The sequence below is a fragment of the Ictidomys tridecemlineatus genome, unplaced genomic scaffold, assembly GCF_052094955.1.
Source record: "Ictidomys tridecemlineatus isolate mIctTri1 unplaced genomic scaffold, mIctTri1.hap1 Scaffold_397, whole genome shotgun sequence".
In the NCBI taxonomy this organism is placed as follows: domain Eukaryota; kingdom Metazoa; phylum Chordata; class Mammalia; order Rodentia; family Sciuridae; genus Ictidomys; species Ictidomys tridecemlineatus.
Window position 1 is genome coordinate 116,716 of NW_027522586.1, and position 16,202 is coordinate 132,917.

At 33.9% G+C, this 16,202-nt stretch overlaps 1 pseudogene; it reads left to right on the forward strand.

Moving 5' to 3' along the window:
* LOC144373433 (transport and Golgi organization protein 1 homolog) overlaps positions 1–16,202 on the forward strand; it is a 133,277-nt pseudogene that overhangs the window by 107,572 nt on the left and 9,503 nt on the right.

Here is a 16,202-nt window from a genome sequence, read left to right on the forward strand (position 1 = left end):
TTGTGCAATGTCTCTAAAGTGTTATTGGAAAATTTATAGCACTACCAGGCCCAAGATAGCTTTATTAAAAAATAAGTCTCCAGTCATTGACTTAGTTCCTACTATGAGAAACTAGAAAAGGAAAAATAAGTTAATCTCCAAGTAAGCAAGAAAAAAAGATATAATAAAGACCATAAGTCAGTAAAATTTTTAAAAAAGGAAAATAAGAGAAAATCAATGAAACCCAAAGCTAGTTCTTTAAGATGAATAAAATTGATCAACATCTAGTGAGGGAAATAAAAGAGGAGACACGGGTTACCAATATTCGCAATCAGAGAAGGGATATCACTACAGATTTCACAGATACTAGACTGATAATGGGGATATTATGAACAGTTTATGTTAATTAACTTGACAATTTAGATGAAATGAAGAAATTCTATTTAAGCCACAAATTGCAAAAGTTCACTCAAGAAAAACAGACAATTTCGTAAACCTTGTTGACTATTAAAGAAATTGAAGGTATAGGTAAAAACCTTTCTACAAAGAAAAAAATATAAGACCCAGATAGCTTATTGGTGATCCAATTAAACCTGTAAGGAAGAAATGATACTAATTCCTAATAGTAGTAGTAATACTAAACCCTTGTAGAATATTAAATCAAGGAAATATTTCTCCTATGAATCCAGTGTTATCACTACACCAAACCAAGACAAAGATATAATAAGAAAAGAAAACCACATACCTCTCATGGGATCTCCAATGAATCTGTACAGAAATTCTAAACAAAAATTTAAGTCAAATACAACAATATGTAAAAGGAAAATACATCATAGACAAAAACTAGATGGATGATGGGGATTTATGTCAAGAATCCAAAATTTATTTAACATTTGAAAATCAATGAAATTTACCACATTGGTGTACCTAAAAGCACAATCTTTGTGTTTAGCTCGAGAGATACAAAACAAGCATTTAAAAAATATAGCGGAGGGGGGAAATGTTGGGGAGTAATATTGGCCAAATTATATTGTTATTTTGTGTGCATGTACAAGTAGGTGACAATAAATCGCATCGACATGTAAAAAAAATCAGCCCTGATTATTATTTAAAAAATTTTTTTAGATGTTGATTAACTTTTATTTTATTCACTTATTTATATGCGGTGCTGAGATTTGAACCCATTGCCTCACACATGCTAGGCAAGTGCTCTACCACTGAGTATCAACCCCAGCCCCTCGGCATTGATTATTGATGTAGAAAAACAAACAACAAACTAGGAATAGAAGGGAGCTTAAAACATCCTCTGAAAAAATGCAACTAACCTCATACTTAATGGTTGATAATTGAATACTTTTCCCCAAGATCAGAAACCAGAGATGTCTACTCTCATTACATCTATTCAGCATTGTACTGGGGTGCAGTAAGGAAATAGCTAGTATACTAAGGCAAGAAAAAGAAATAAAATGCACTCAGATTGGAAAGGAAGAAATAAAATTCTCTTTCTTTTCAGATAACATGAATATATATAGATACAATCTGGTATGATCTAGAAAAATGCTATTGTAAGGTTGACAGATAAAATTTACATCTAAAAGCAATTATATTTTCTATATATTAACAATGAATAATTAGAAATTGAAATTTTAAAGATTTCCATGTATAATAGAATAAAAATATGAAGTATTTAAACATAAACGTGGCAAAAACTAAAATGTATATATTAAAAACTATAAAATATTGCTGATAGAATTTAAAGAGAACCTAAATGGAGAGATATACCTAATTTATGAGTCAGAAGACTAAGGTGTCCATTCATCCCAGTTTAATCACCAGAGTCAACATTATTCCAATCAAAATCCCTGCAGAGTTTTGTAGAAAATGACAAGCTGATTGCAACGTGGCTTCAAGACTTAATCTAGGGCTGGGGATGTAGCTCAGTGGTAGAGGACTTGCCTAGCATATGCTAGGTCCTGTGTTCAATCCCTAGTACCATACGAAGAGGAAAAAAAATATTCTAAAGCTACAGTAATCAGGATTGCAGACAAAACATATTGAAACAGAGCCAAGAATTCAGAGATAGATACACAATATATATGGCAACAGTCATTGACAAAGATGGAAAGACAAGTAGAGAATGGAAAGTTTTTTCAGCAAATGGTACTGAAATTACTGCATATTTATATGCAAAATACTGATCCATGCCTTGCATTAGACACCTGAATTAACTCACAGACTTAAATATTAAATTCAAAACTACAAAACCTCTAGGAAAAAAAATAAGAGAAAAATTTTTGTTGAACTTAGGTTTGGCAAAGATTTCTTAAATTTGACAACAAAAGCATTAAAAAGGATTTGACAATGTGGGATTCATCAAACTAAAACCTCTGTAATTCAAAATACACTTTGAAGTCAATGAAATAGACAAAACACAAGCTGGGAGGAAATTACTGTAAAGCATTTATCAAGACTTGCATCAAGGATATATGAAGAACTCTTAGAACGCATTAGAAAAAAATATAGTCCTGTAAAATAACACTTCATCAAAGAAGATAAACAGATAGTAAATACATTAAAAATGATTGACATAATTATCAGGGAAATGCAATTTTGAAGCATAAGAGTTACCACTACACACTTATTAAATATCTAATATTAAAGACAATTGTGCTGAGTGGTTGGAGAAGAGATGGAGGAACTGGATGGGTACACATCTGGTGGGGATATAAAGTGGTAGAATCACCTTCTTAAAAAGGTAAACATACACCAGTCATATCCAACCATTCTTTTCCAAAGAAAAGATAAGTTATATAGCAATAGGAGGAATTTTATATCAGTGTTCTTGGCTATTTTATTTGTAAAAGCCCCAAACTGGAAAAAAATCCAAATGTCTATCAATAGATGATAGACAAATTGTGGTATGTACATGTAATGAAATGCTACTCAGCAATAAAAATAGATGATAGATAAACTGATGTAGATGAATCTCAAATTATGCTGAATAAGAGAAGCCATAGAAAATACAATATATTATCCCATACACATAAAACTTGAGGAATACAAAGCAATCTATTAAGATAAGACATTTTGCTGGAGGAATGGGAAAGTGGGGGGCAAGAAAGAAGGGTGACAAAGGGCAAAATTATCTAGAGAATGAGAATATTTTTGGAAGTAAAGGATGTGTATATTATCTTGATTATAATGGTGATTTCATAATTTCATGTTAAAATTCATCAAATTGCACACTTTAAATACATGTAATTTATTGCATGTCAGTTTTACCTCAAAGCTATAAGAAATAATATATTCATCTTTTTTCACTTTCTAAGATACAAATAGTATTCTATAAATATTTTTCTCTACTTCATTTTTAAAAAATGTATTCCGGAAACCAGCTCTTAGCAGTATTTAAAATTATTTTCTTTCTTCTTTGGTTTATTCAAAAACTTTCATTGATGACGGTTGTTTCAGCCTTTTGTGACCATCTTGTATTGTTATAATTAATGCTTGAATAACATAGTTTTGTAAATACAAGTTTTAAACATTTGTTGTTGTATTCCCAGTATCTTTAGAAATTAGGGCTGGTGGACTATAGCTCAGCAGTAGAGCACTTGCCCAAGATACCCTCCCCAGCACTGAAAAAGTTAAAAAAAAAAAGTGGGATTGTTGAGTTAATAGGTAAATATATAAGCAGTTTTGGGAGATGTTGCCAAATCTCATTCATAAGGGTTGTATCATTTTGTATACTTATTAGCAGTGTCTGAGAATTTATATTCCCCCACATTCTCTCACCTACTGAGTATGTTGTCAAACGTTTGGATCTTGCCAATGCAAGTGAGAAATGGTATCTTGGTGTGGTTTAATTTGTATTTTGTTCATTATGAGCTAAGCAGAGCATGTTTCCATATGTTATAGCTATTTGCATTTCTTTTCCTGAGATCTGTTTATTTCTTCAGCCCATTTTTGTATAGGTTTGCTGGCCATTTTATTTATAATGTTCTTTATATTTCAGGAACATGATTCTTTGGACAATAATATGTTGCAAATATTTTTTTTCAGTTTGTCATTGTCAAACTGCGTGTGTGTGTGTGTGTGTAGCAGGTTTAGATACAGCCAGGAAAGATTTTTTCAATGAGGCAGGTTTTGCCCACTCATAATACATAGAAAATTTCACTTAATATTTTCTAGTACTTGTTTATTTTCTATTTTTACATTCATGTTTCTTATCCATTTGTAGTTTATCTTTTGAATAAGTAGAGAAAAATCCAATTTTATAATTTTCCATGTGGTAACGCTACTTATTAGAAAGTCTATTTTCCCCAAACTAACTTTTATTGTACCCCAAATGTCCAGTTGGTTCTGTTTCTGGATTCTCTATTCTGTGCCACAATCTCTATGTATTCCTGGGCTTGGACGAGGGTACATGAATTAATTATATAGTCTTCCCTCCCTGTACCCTTCATTGCTCTTCTTTTTCAGTGCTTTCCTGCTTATTCTTGTTCTTTTGAATTGACTATATTCAACTTGACGACAGATTTTTAAAGATCCACAGATGTTCATTTCCTCCCCAAATTAAATGTCCCCAGTTTCTTCAATTTTTAGCACGTGCTTTTCGGGCTATTCATGATTCTGTTCTTTTCCACAAGTCATGCAACCCTAAAATGTGGCATCCAGAAATGAAGCCACCGGCGTGGGGTGATAATGACCTGATTCCTTAGGGTTAGGCTTTTTTAAAAAGAGTGTCATCCACAATTGGAGAAAGTAACAGGACTAGAGTGAGCAGAGAAGGAAAGCCCAGTCCGAGCAGTAGTCCTTTAGAAGGGAGCAGGAGAAGCTTCTCCCCTTCTGTCTGCACTTTTGGGGGCAGGTAGGTACCTGGTGTCTCAACACGTTGACAAAAGGGTTTTGCTCTGGGAGGGGCTGGGAGGCCTGACTTTCTCCTTTTTCCTAGTCTCTGCCTATAATCCCCTTCTGCTAGTTTCCCTGGCTTCCTCCAGGGCCTTCTAAATCGCCGGTCCTCTCCCAGTTCCGGGGACAGGTGAGCCTCTTTCCTTCTGGAGTCCTTTCATTTGGACTCTTCCGCTTGGCTCTACTGGCGCTGTCCCCCGCCGGGCTCCGCAGTTGGTTCTTCCCGCTCCCCGCCACGCCCCTCAGCATCCTCTGTCTGCTCACTGCAGTCCACCCAGGGGCTTCCTCTGATGACTGGTTTTACATGCCTTGGGCAGAAAGCGCCTGTGGTGGAGGAAGGCAAAGTTCACTCCCAGTACCCGCCCCCTGCGCTGGGTCCTACTGAAGTAGGAAATGGTGAAAGAGAGAGTCCTGTGCTGTTCTGCAGGGAAGCGTCGCTTCCACTCAGCCGTCCCTACACCATGGACTCAGTACCTGCCACTGTGCCTTCTGTCACTGTTTCCCTGGGGGACCCAGAGCTCCTGGGACCCCTGTCGGGTGGCTGAGTTCTGGCGGAGTGGGTGCACTGACTGTCGTGGCGACGGAGAAATGGAGTGTGTCAGGCCCAAGGCAGGCAGGACGTGACTGTATGGTTAAGCGAGGCCGGTGAGAGTGTACTTGAGCTTTCCCCACTTGCACTTTTTTTTTTGACGGAATAGAGGTGACAACCTCATGGTATGTTCTGAAATGCAGCCAACAATCCAAACAGCTAATGTTACTACGGGTCTTTTCCCTAAGGAGACTGCTGGGGAATTGGGCCCAAGTGACAGTTATCTCATATTACATGTAGAGGGCGGTGAAAACAGGGAAGAGTTGGCAGGTGTTTACTGCACTGCCTTTGAGCAACCATTTAAAATTAGGCTCTGAATTTTATAGAAGGATGTTAAATTCAGAGAAGTTTATCTAAGCCAGTTTTCAAGAGTTGTCTGAAATTACATGTCACGTATCTGTATATAAGAGTGGAATGGAAGTAAGATTAAAAATCTTATACATATATCGTCATTGTTTTTATTTGTTGCCATAAAATTAATTAGTTCTTTCATATATTTAAGTTTTGTCTTAAATGAATATTTTATATTTTTTTTTTAAAGAGAGAGAGAGTGAGAGAGGGGGACAGAGAGAGAGAGAGAATTTTAACATTTATTTATTTTTTCTTAATTCTCGGCGGACACAACATCTTTGTTGGTATGTGGTGCTGCTGAGGATCGAACCCGGGCCGCACGCATGCTAGGCGAGTGCGCTACCGCTTGAGCCACATCCCAGCCCCTTAAATGAATATTTTAAATTATAAAAACCAGGTTATCTAAGAGAAAAGAATGATCCAGAGGGATTCTAGCCAGGTGTTAGACAATGTGATGATATAGGGCCAGTTACAAACTGGAAATGTATGCTCAATTTAAAGTATTTAGATTCGGGCTGGGGTTGTGGTTCAGTAGAGCGCTTGCCTAGCATACATGAGGCACTGGGTTCGATCCTCAGCATCATATAAAAACAAAACAATGTGTCCACCCTAAAACTAAAGATACATAAATAAATATTTTTAAAAAGTATTTAGATTCATTATACTTGAAAACACTGGAAGCGAACAAAAAATATGAGACTGCCAGTATCCTCTCTCTTGAAGAAGCTATTGGAAAATATTGAGGAGGTGGATTTCTGATGAGGAAGTTGGTTTAGAATTGCCATGATTCTTTGTGACTGTTTTGTTATAAATTTAAGGTTTCCCATTTTTTCTAATTTGTCTGTTTAAGCTGTTTACTACATTGCCTGATGATACTCAACCTGGGCCTGATTTTTATGGACTACCATGGAAGCCTGTAGTATTCGCTGTTTTCTTTGGGATTGTATCCTTTGTCATTTTCTCTTGGAGAACTGCTCTTGTGAGTAAATTAACTTACTTATACCTTAGCACATAAGCACAAGGATTATTTTATATAGTCACTGCCCCCCCCCCTTTTTCTTTTTCAATTGCTAAAACACAAAATAGTGGTTTAAGTCAAACTAACATTATAAAATAATTTAGTGTGGGTGCAGTTGGTAGAACTGGTAATTCTTACAGCCATCCTGACCAGTAGTTTCATATGTATCAGAAGTCTTAAAAGTGGGATAAAAGATGGGATAGGTTAGATAAATATCCTTTTATGTAGCATATATGTCTAGTAATCTATCTTAAAGAAATAACTATGCTTTGAAGATTTTGGTAATGTTTTTCAATGGAACAGTGTATTAGATTGAAGACTTAGCACAACATAATTCATTTAGGGGTTATTGTATGTTCGATTAGTGGAATAGTAGGCAGATTTATTTATTTCAAAGCTTTGAGGTACAGAAAATGCTCACAATTAAATGTGAAGTGGGAAAAAAAAGCAGAAACTAAGATTTAAATGTTGATGAACTGTATGTTAATATAAACATACAAACAGGGGGAAATGCTGCAAAGAAATACAGTAAAATGAGAAAAAGGAGATGATATAATTTTTCCAGTCTTTTATATAAATTTTTCCCAGATTTTATGATTTGATCATATGTACAGAAAATACCTTTTTATTTGGAAGTATAGATTATGTGTTGTCCAAAAATCCATTAAATGTTTTGTTCATTAAGGTTTTTTTTTTCCTGAGCAGAATTAGTCTATCTCTGTGTATGTGTGTACATATATGTATAAGTGTGTGTGTGTGTGTGTATATATGTGTGTGTGTGTGTGTGTGTATATATATATATATATATATATATATACTTATACATACTTATGTTTGTACTGTAGGTCATTCTGTTTCATAGTTATTTAACATAATTGGAAGAAAATTATTTTAGGTAAATGGACTTTGCATATGAAAAGCCTAACAGTTAAAGAGGCCAAAAACATTGGATACAAATCTTTTCAAATCTGAGTGTTCTTTTTCTGATTTCTTAATTATTTCAGACATATCATTGTTAAGATAAGTTTCCTCTCCTTGTACAATTGAGTGTAAAATCTCTTAGAAAGTATTCCCTTCTTAAATAGAAGAATTGTTTGCCTGGATTCCTGTGAGGAATTTTCTAATCTCATTGAACTTTTTCTCAGCTAAAAGTAAAAAAGAAATAGAAGGATAAAGAGAAGAGAAAAACATGAAAACATTTTATATTTCTCTCTCTTGTTTCTTTCATTTCAAGAATGCTCGTACCTGTTTCTCTTTTCACTAGGTTATGTGGGATGTGGTTCCTAGCTTGTTGCTCCTCAGTTTCAGCATTTGACTTTAAAACTTTAGTCTCCCTACGTTAGATGACTGCTTTTATGCTACTTCCCATTTTCCTCTGTTCATTTTGAGTAAAAGGTTAGCAAGGCTATGACATTAAAGAAATGTTCATTTTTTTTATGTGTTGGAGTTTTCTGAATGCAATTTCCTGTTACGAAGATCCCCTGGATGATCCGTGGACACATCTGAATATCCCATCACCATTTATAACATTTGAAAGGACAAGTAATATGCTAAGTTACAAAGAAATTTAGTGATGTTTTAAAAAATTTTCTGCTTAGGTTTTATTATCAGGTAGTTTATTGCTGTTTTTTGGAAACGATTGTTTTTGTCCTTTCCAGAATATGTTAATTGTCATTTCTCTTATTGCTTGTGCATTTTCTTCAAGCAGTCTTTCCTTTCAGATTTCTTGCTATATATTTAGTGGTTTGCAGAAATAAGATGATGTAGCCTCTTAGTTTCTAAATTCAGCCAATAGCCAAATTTAAATTGGAGTTCTAAGATGTTTTCTGGTGAGTGAAAGTGGCATATCTTAGTACAAAGATTATGCATTTAATATTGTTTCCTCAGATTTCTTTTGAATAGTCATTGTTTCTAGACTTTATCCTGGTTATTTAGAATTGTCAAGTAAATGATTTTGAGTATACACACACATACACACATCTTTGCTGTGAAATAAGGTACATATCTTAGTGTTTTTATGTCAGAGGCTATTTATGAAATATCACTACCAATTAAATTTAAAAGGCTTGCTAACCTTTACTTATTTTTAATCCTATAAATTATTATCCTGAACCAGAATGTTATTAAATTCTCACTTGGTTATGATTCTGACTGTTGTTTTAGGAATGCTGTTTCTATTGAGCAGATGTTTGACATCAAATTTAATCTTTTTTCTCTCTTCTAGGTAAAAGATAGAGTATATCAAGGTAAATTTTTAGGTTTCTTAAACTTGTAATAACCCCTTTGTATTGGTGTTTGATGTGTGTTTTATGTATGTTAGAAGTAGATACAGTGACTTTAAATGTCTATTATCTTTTTTACCTCCTGAAAATTTTACTATTCCTAGGTTGCTAGCATGGATAATAGAGTAGATGATGATGGTTCCAACTCTGAGATAGGAGATAAAGAGGAGGAACAAATTGTGGATAGGGAGATGATGATAAGTTTTAATTTGGGGCAGATTAACTTTGAATATTGATGTAATGCAGATGTATTACATTTGAAGAGTATTTCTATGTTAATGATTTAATCATGCATTAAGTAATTGAGTAGATAATTTGAAGAATGGTAATGTGAATCAGTATGTTTTCATTTCTGTTTTTCTTTGCAAAGAATTAAATGATTCCATTTTCGGAAAAGAAAGTGTTTTGAGAAGGGGGGAATATCAAGCTACAACACTTTACTGTATTTCCCATCTGTGAAATAAGCTTAAATTGAAATATCATTTTGGATGGGAGGGGTTCCTGGGATTGAACTCTGGGGCACTCTACTGAGCCACATCGCCAACCCCCTATATTTAGAGACCAAGTCTCACTTAGTTGCTTAGTGTCTCGCTCTTGCTGAGGCTGGCTTTGAACTTGGAATCCTTCTAGCTCAGCCTCCTGAGCCACTGGGATTACAGGTGTGCACCACTGCACCCAGCAAAATATCATTGTTCTTATATTTTTCTTAAATTCTAATAATTTTTATACTCTTATTGCTAATAAGCATAGATTGCTTTTTAAAAGCATAATAGTTATGCTAAGAAGTATTTCCTCATAGTACCATATAACATGTCTTTGCTTTTAGTAGATTGAGTAATTGAATTTCATTTAGTGATTGTAATAATCTTGTGTATTTCCCCCTTCTAGTCAATGAACAGCAAATTTCCAAAAAGGTGAACAATTTCATGAAAGAAAATGAAGAACTAATGCAGAAATTGTCAAATTATGAACAGAAGGTATAATTATTTTTTTGTTTCTTTCTCCCTTGGTTCTAGCTTGAATCATTCCTACCTGTTTTAATTTAAAATCATATTTTAAAATTTTTGTTTCATTATTTCCTACAAATCATCCAAATTCTAAACAGTCATATGTATTAAGTACTACTTTCTTCTGGAAAGGGTCACTTGTCTGGAAGTAACTTGTATGGTAGCACTATAATTTGTGTATCTTAATTCTGAATGCTTTATTTACATAGATGAAGGAATCAAAGAAACAGGTCCAAGAGACCATGAAACAAAATATGATTCTTTCTGATGAAGCAACTAATTATAAGGTAAAAATCCCTTCTTTGGGGGGAATTACATTCTAAACTCAAAAGTAAATGTAATGAGTGAGTAATCTTGACACCTTTTTTTTCCAGGATAAAATGAAGCTTCTTGAAAAAGCTAAAGAACTTCTGGATGAGGGAGCTAAAAGTCTTCATGTTATGTTAGAATCTGAGAGAGAACAGAAAGCTAAGAATCAGGACGTGGTAAGAGTTTTGCTGCTAAGTATTACTGCAATTTGGCTTTTGAAATATTTTGTAAAATTGGTTAAGTTGAACTTAGTCCAGCTGTTAACTAAAGTAAGATTAGGAGTCAAGGAAGTTGAACCCACTTCTGCCCATTTTGTGGAACTTTTAAGTACTGATACAACAACTTAAAAAATTTTTACTTACATATTTCATTTTCAATTTCTATAAGTTTCTGTAATTACATAAAAGTTGCAAAAGATGGTAGAGAGTGTGTTCTGAAATATCCTACCCCAAGTAAGCTTGATCACCTAGCTGAGGTAGTATTTATCAGATTTCTACACTGTAAAAATTCTTTCCAATCCTTTTCATATTGTATTCTTTGGAAGTTACCATGCATAGCCCACAGTTAAAGTATGAAGAGTTACAAGCTCAGGATGCAGCTCATGGTAGAGCACTTGCCTAGCATGCATGAGGCCCAGGATTCAATCCCAGGCATTGCAAACAAAGATTGCAGATTTATGTCCACTTCCTTAAGGAGCAAGTATCTTTATAATTTTTTTGGAATTCTTCTGTATGTGAGATTAGTCTATTCTTCCTCAAATTTTATCATTTTTTACTTCAGATAAGAAAATTTTAAAAATGATCTTGGGAAATTTTTTTCTCTATCACTAGAAAAAAAATTACTAATTTGAACTGGTTTACTTGAAACAGTAATTAATTAGTTAATTTTCTATGCTTTAAAACATTTTATTTACTTATTGCATTATGATTTTCTATACTTTGAACTTTTTTTCTGGTTATCTCATAAACAGTAAGGTTGTGGATGCCATGAAATATTTATGACTTCGTTTTCCTTCATCTCTTTCAGTTCTTGATTTTTTGCTTAGTCCAAAGCTGTATCCCCTGCATTTACCTGAAATGTAATGGGATGGCTTGACAAAAAATTTGTTGTGTTTATCTTTTTTAGTATATATATGTATGTGTACGTACACACCCACCCCCCCCACACACACACACATATATATATATCAGTATTTCTACTGAAATCCTAATGCATATTTTGTGTTCTGTTTTCACCTGGCAGATAATGGAAAATAAGAAATCTATAGAGAAGCTTAAAGATGTCATTTCAGTAAATACTTCTGAACTTTCAGAGGTAAAGCTGCCAACTATTGCTAACGGATATTAATACTACATCTTAGTTTTGTTGCGGACCAAAAATTTGAGGTGTGCTAAAATGTGCAAAAAATGAGAACTATATGATGTCTTGTTTGGGAAAGTATAACTTTGTTTCTTCTTTGGAATTAATTCACTAACTGTAGTGTTTTTCATTAGCTTCAAATTCTCCTTACTGAAGCTAAGCTTCGTGAAGAGAAGGTGAAGTTGAAATGCTGTCAGCTTCAGAAAGAAAATACCATGCTTAAGAAGGAGAAAGAGCAGGTAAAGAAAATTTTATGTCATACATAATGTAAACTAGAGAAGTGAATATCATTATCTTGTATCTTTCTTGGATCTGTTTCTGAGGTAAGGAATTTTCATGTAGTACCTTTTCTAGATATGCAAAGTTTAAACAATGCTCCCCAAATTGAGTGCATATATATGGTCTCCATCTGTTTTGGATTTTTGGATTATTGCTTTCCTTATCAAATGTCAATCAGTTATTAACTTGCATAGCCTCAAAGAAACTTTTTAAACCAGAAAATTAAGTATTTTATGATCCTCTTTTGAATAGTTACTGATTCACCGGCCAAGGGAAGATTACATGATAAGGAATCTAAATTTAGGAGACAGTCATATGTGCCCAGCCATTCCTGCTGGAGATAAATTATTTGAATTGGCAGCAATTTTCTGGGGAATGCAATAAACAGGGTCAACTTCCTGATAGCTCTGATGTTCTTACTGCAGCTGTGAGAGTTGGGGCCACTCTGCCCTCTTCCTTAACCAAGGTCTCAACCCCCTCGATTGAGGCAGGCCACCGAGGAGTATTGCTCTCTATTTCTTTGTTTAAGTCTTGTAGTCCTGATATATCCAGTGCAGAAACCCCTCCCTAACCCATAGGAATTCATGTGTTTTGACTTTTCAGTTGCAGCAGGAAGTAAAAGACTGGAGTACATCACACGCTGAGCTCAGTGAACAAATGAAATCATTTGAGAAGACCCAGAAAGATTTACAAGTAGCTCTTAGTCAAAAAGATGATACTATTAATGTAAGTTTATACTCCAAATACATGTTTCATCTCATGAATTCTCCTGAAATCTTCTGAATTAAAATCGAGAGTCTTCCAACCTTTTGCTTCTTTTCTAGGCTTTGACTAATCACATCAAACAGTTGAATCTGTTTCAATGTGAATCTGAATCTGAGGATCAAAGTCGAGATGAGTCAGATGAATTAACCAATGGAGAGTTAGCAGGTAAGATCAGTCTCAGTGAGGTTGAATCCTTTTTTGCTTTCCTGTCTTTAATTAAGTATACAGATGCCACTTTTCAGCTGGCTTAATTTTTTCTTAAGCTTCAGGGTTGTAGACACATATCACTGGATCTATAGATATGTCTGTTGCATTGGCAGAGGTGGGTTGTTGGGGTATAATGTAGCAATAGGCATGTGAAGAACACTGACTTTTTCTATCCTATTGAAAACTAGTAAGTACACTGCAGCTACAATAGTCATATCCTATACCTCTAAGTATTGAACATTGTACAGTAAGAGAAATTTATTTCTTAACTTATGCAGATGATACTTGATTTTGATACTCATCATCTCTATGGCTCTGTGGTTTTAAGTCCACAGTCAGTCTTAAGAGTCCGGAGGTAGTTGGAACCATAAACTAAGGCTGTGAGAACAGAGGCTAGAGACTATCAGAAAGCTAGAGAGGGAGTGTAACAGTGTTTACTGATGAGGAAAATATTTCCAGATGTTTTCTCCCAAGTTGGATATTGCTTACATAGCAAGTATTTCAAACCACACCTGGTAGTAGATTCAGGGAGAAAATAGAGGATTGAATCTTTCTAAACAAGACACTTATTGCCCGGGTGAAGATAGATCTGAGAGAGTAGAAAAGCTTTTATCTTACAAGAATAGCATAGATAACATTTTAGTTGTGCAAACTAGAAATTCACTTTTTTTTTTAAGACAGACACAGTACTTTTATTTATTTTTATGCTGAGGATCAAACTCAGTGCCTCACACATGCTAGGTGAGCACTCTACCACTGAGCCACAACCCCTGTCTGAAATTCACCTCTCTCTTTTTTTTTTTTAAATCTAAGCTTGCAATTCTCTTAAAAGTCATTAGTCTAATCAGTATAATTATTTAATTGATTTTTTTCTTCCAGTGTTTGAACACAATCATTCTTTAGTTTAGGGAAGTTAGGAGAATATAGAGTTAAAAGTAAGGAAAGAAAAAGCTAAAGTCTTTTGTTTTTTAGGTGATCGGAACGAGAAGATCAAAGATCAAATTAAGCAGATGATGGATGTCTCTCAGGTATAGTTCTTTGTAAGAGTCCCATAGTACCTGTGAATTCTTCCTGTGCCTCACTTTTAAGAATACCTCTCTTTTCTGCAATTTTTAGACAAAAACTACAATATCAGTAGTTGAAGAGGATCTAAAACTTTTACAACTTAAGCTAAGAGCCTCGATGTCCACAAAATGTAATCTAGAAGGTGGGTTCTTCTTGAGAAGAAATTGCCATGTTGGAAAGACTTAAAAATTTATTGAAAAGATAAAGAATGGCTTCTTGCTTTCATGCTTCTTACTTTTCTTGGCACTACTCCCTCAAACAAGTTCTTAAGTCCTTGTACACATATAGAGATAAGCTGTTTTATCCTTTACAGACCAAATAAAGAAATTAGAAAGTGACTGCAATTCACTACGGTCTTCTAAAGTTGGACTGGAAGAGGAATGCAAAACTCTTAGGCAGAAAGTGGAGATTTTAAATGAACTCTACCAGCAAAATGAGATGGCACTAAAAAAGTAAGATTTCCATTGTTTGTTATTGTTATGATTGTGTGAACTAACAGATAATTTTATCTAGTAGAGATTTGTCTTTTTTCCTTTGTTTTGTTTCCTATAAGTTGCATTTTTCTTTCCATCATCAGTCTTAAGAGTCCTGAGGTAGTTGGAACCATAAACTAAGGCTGTGAGGACATCGTAATCGATTGTCAAATTCATATGAAGGCAAGAAGTGGTAAACTGGTATTAACAGTCACTGATGTGGAAATACCTTTCAAAGATCTAGACCCTTTCTGTGATCCCACTATTTATTTTAATTTCCTTTCATTGTGATCAGTTATGTAATTCTAATATTTTGAACTTGTATCTCTAACTCTGGACCTTTAAAAATACTGAGTGTTTTGGAATGACATGTTTTAGTAGAATAAAAACTTCAAAAAGGAATAATATTTACTAATTGATGGTACAAGTTTTGGACTTGAGTATCTCAGATGTTCACACTAAAAATTGAACTGTGGCAAGGATTTTAGGAGTTACGATTACAGAAGTACTTGTTTGTAGTATATATTTATATATTAATCTTCTCAGTGTGGAGCTAGTTATTTTTTGGAAGTTCATTTGAAGTTTTTAATCCACAAAATACTTGAATTCTCTAAAAATAGTTTTTTTGTGTGTCAGATTTTATTTGTTTGCACCTGATTTATTAACAAGATATATATATATCTTGTTAAAGCAAAGACAGACCTTCTTATAGACCTAACTATTTTTAGGTATTTTGACTTCTGTTGCCTAATTAATGCATTAAATATTGAAACCTTTCCATTAACTTTTCTAAAATTCTGTGATCTCCAAGCGACCTTTTTAGAATCTCAAATTTTTGTTCAGGCCAGTTCTAAATGCCTGGCCTGTTTCAAAGAAACATTTCTCATTTTATCACTTTTTTTTTTTCAAAAGAACACTTGTTTTCTCTGTCCCTACTAGTAATATGAATGACCTAAATGGCAATTAATTTTCTTTGTAATGCAGTTAAATTGTAGCACTATTTTCCTCAACTCCTCCAAAATTCATTCAGTCATCATCTGTGGTTTGTACTCTTTTTTTTCTCATCCCCAGGTACTATGTTAGTTCATGCCTGTGTCATCTTTTCTGTTTCTAACCTAGGTCATCTGTCTTCATTCTCCATTATTTATATTTTTATATAATTTATTTCAAATTCTTAGTAATTTTCTCTATAGCCGCTTGAGTGGACTTTCTAAAATATAAGTCTGTCCATGTCAATATGTGCCTGTGGTTTATGAAGAATTTGCTTTCTATTTGATGACCTGTTCTTTTTTTCTTCCTTGTATCTTTTTAATAGTTTAAATATTTTTAATTATTTTCCTCATCACCTGTATAAGCTTGATGTAATCATAAATTATAATGGAATTATAATTATATAATTATAATTATAATTTTATTCATCTTCTCATAATTTAAAGGCCTTGGTATATATTCTGGATTTAATAAAAACCTGACATAGATTAATAGGTTTATTACTTGTTTTTATGGGCTTTAAGTAGCTCCTGAATCAGATAACTGTTGTGGCATCGTATGTTAGTACTTCATATACTGTGAACTCCACAAGATATTCATTCAATTTATACACATATTTAA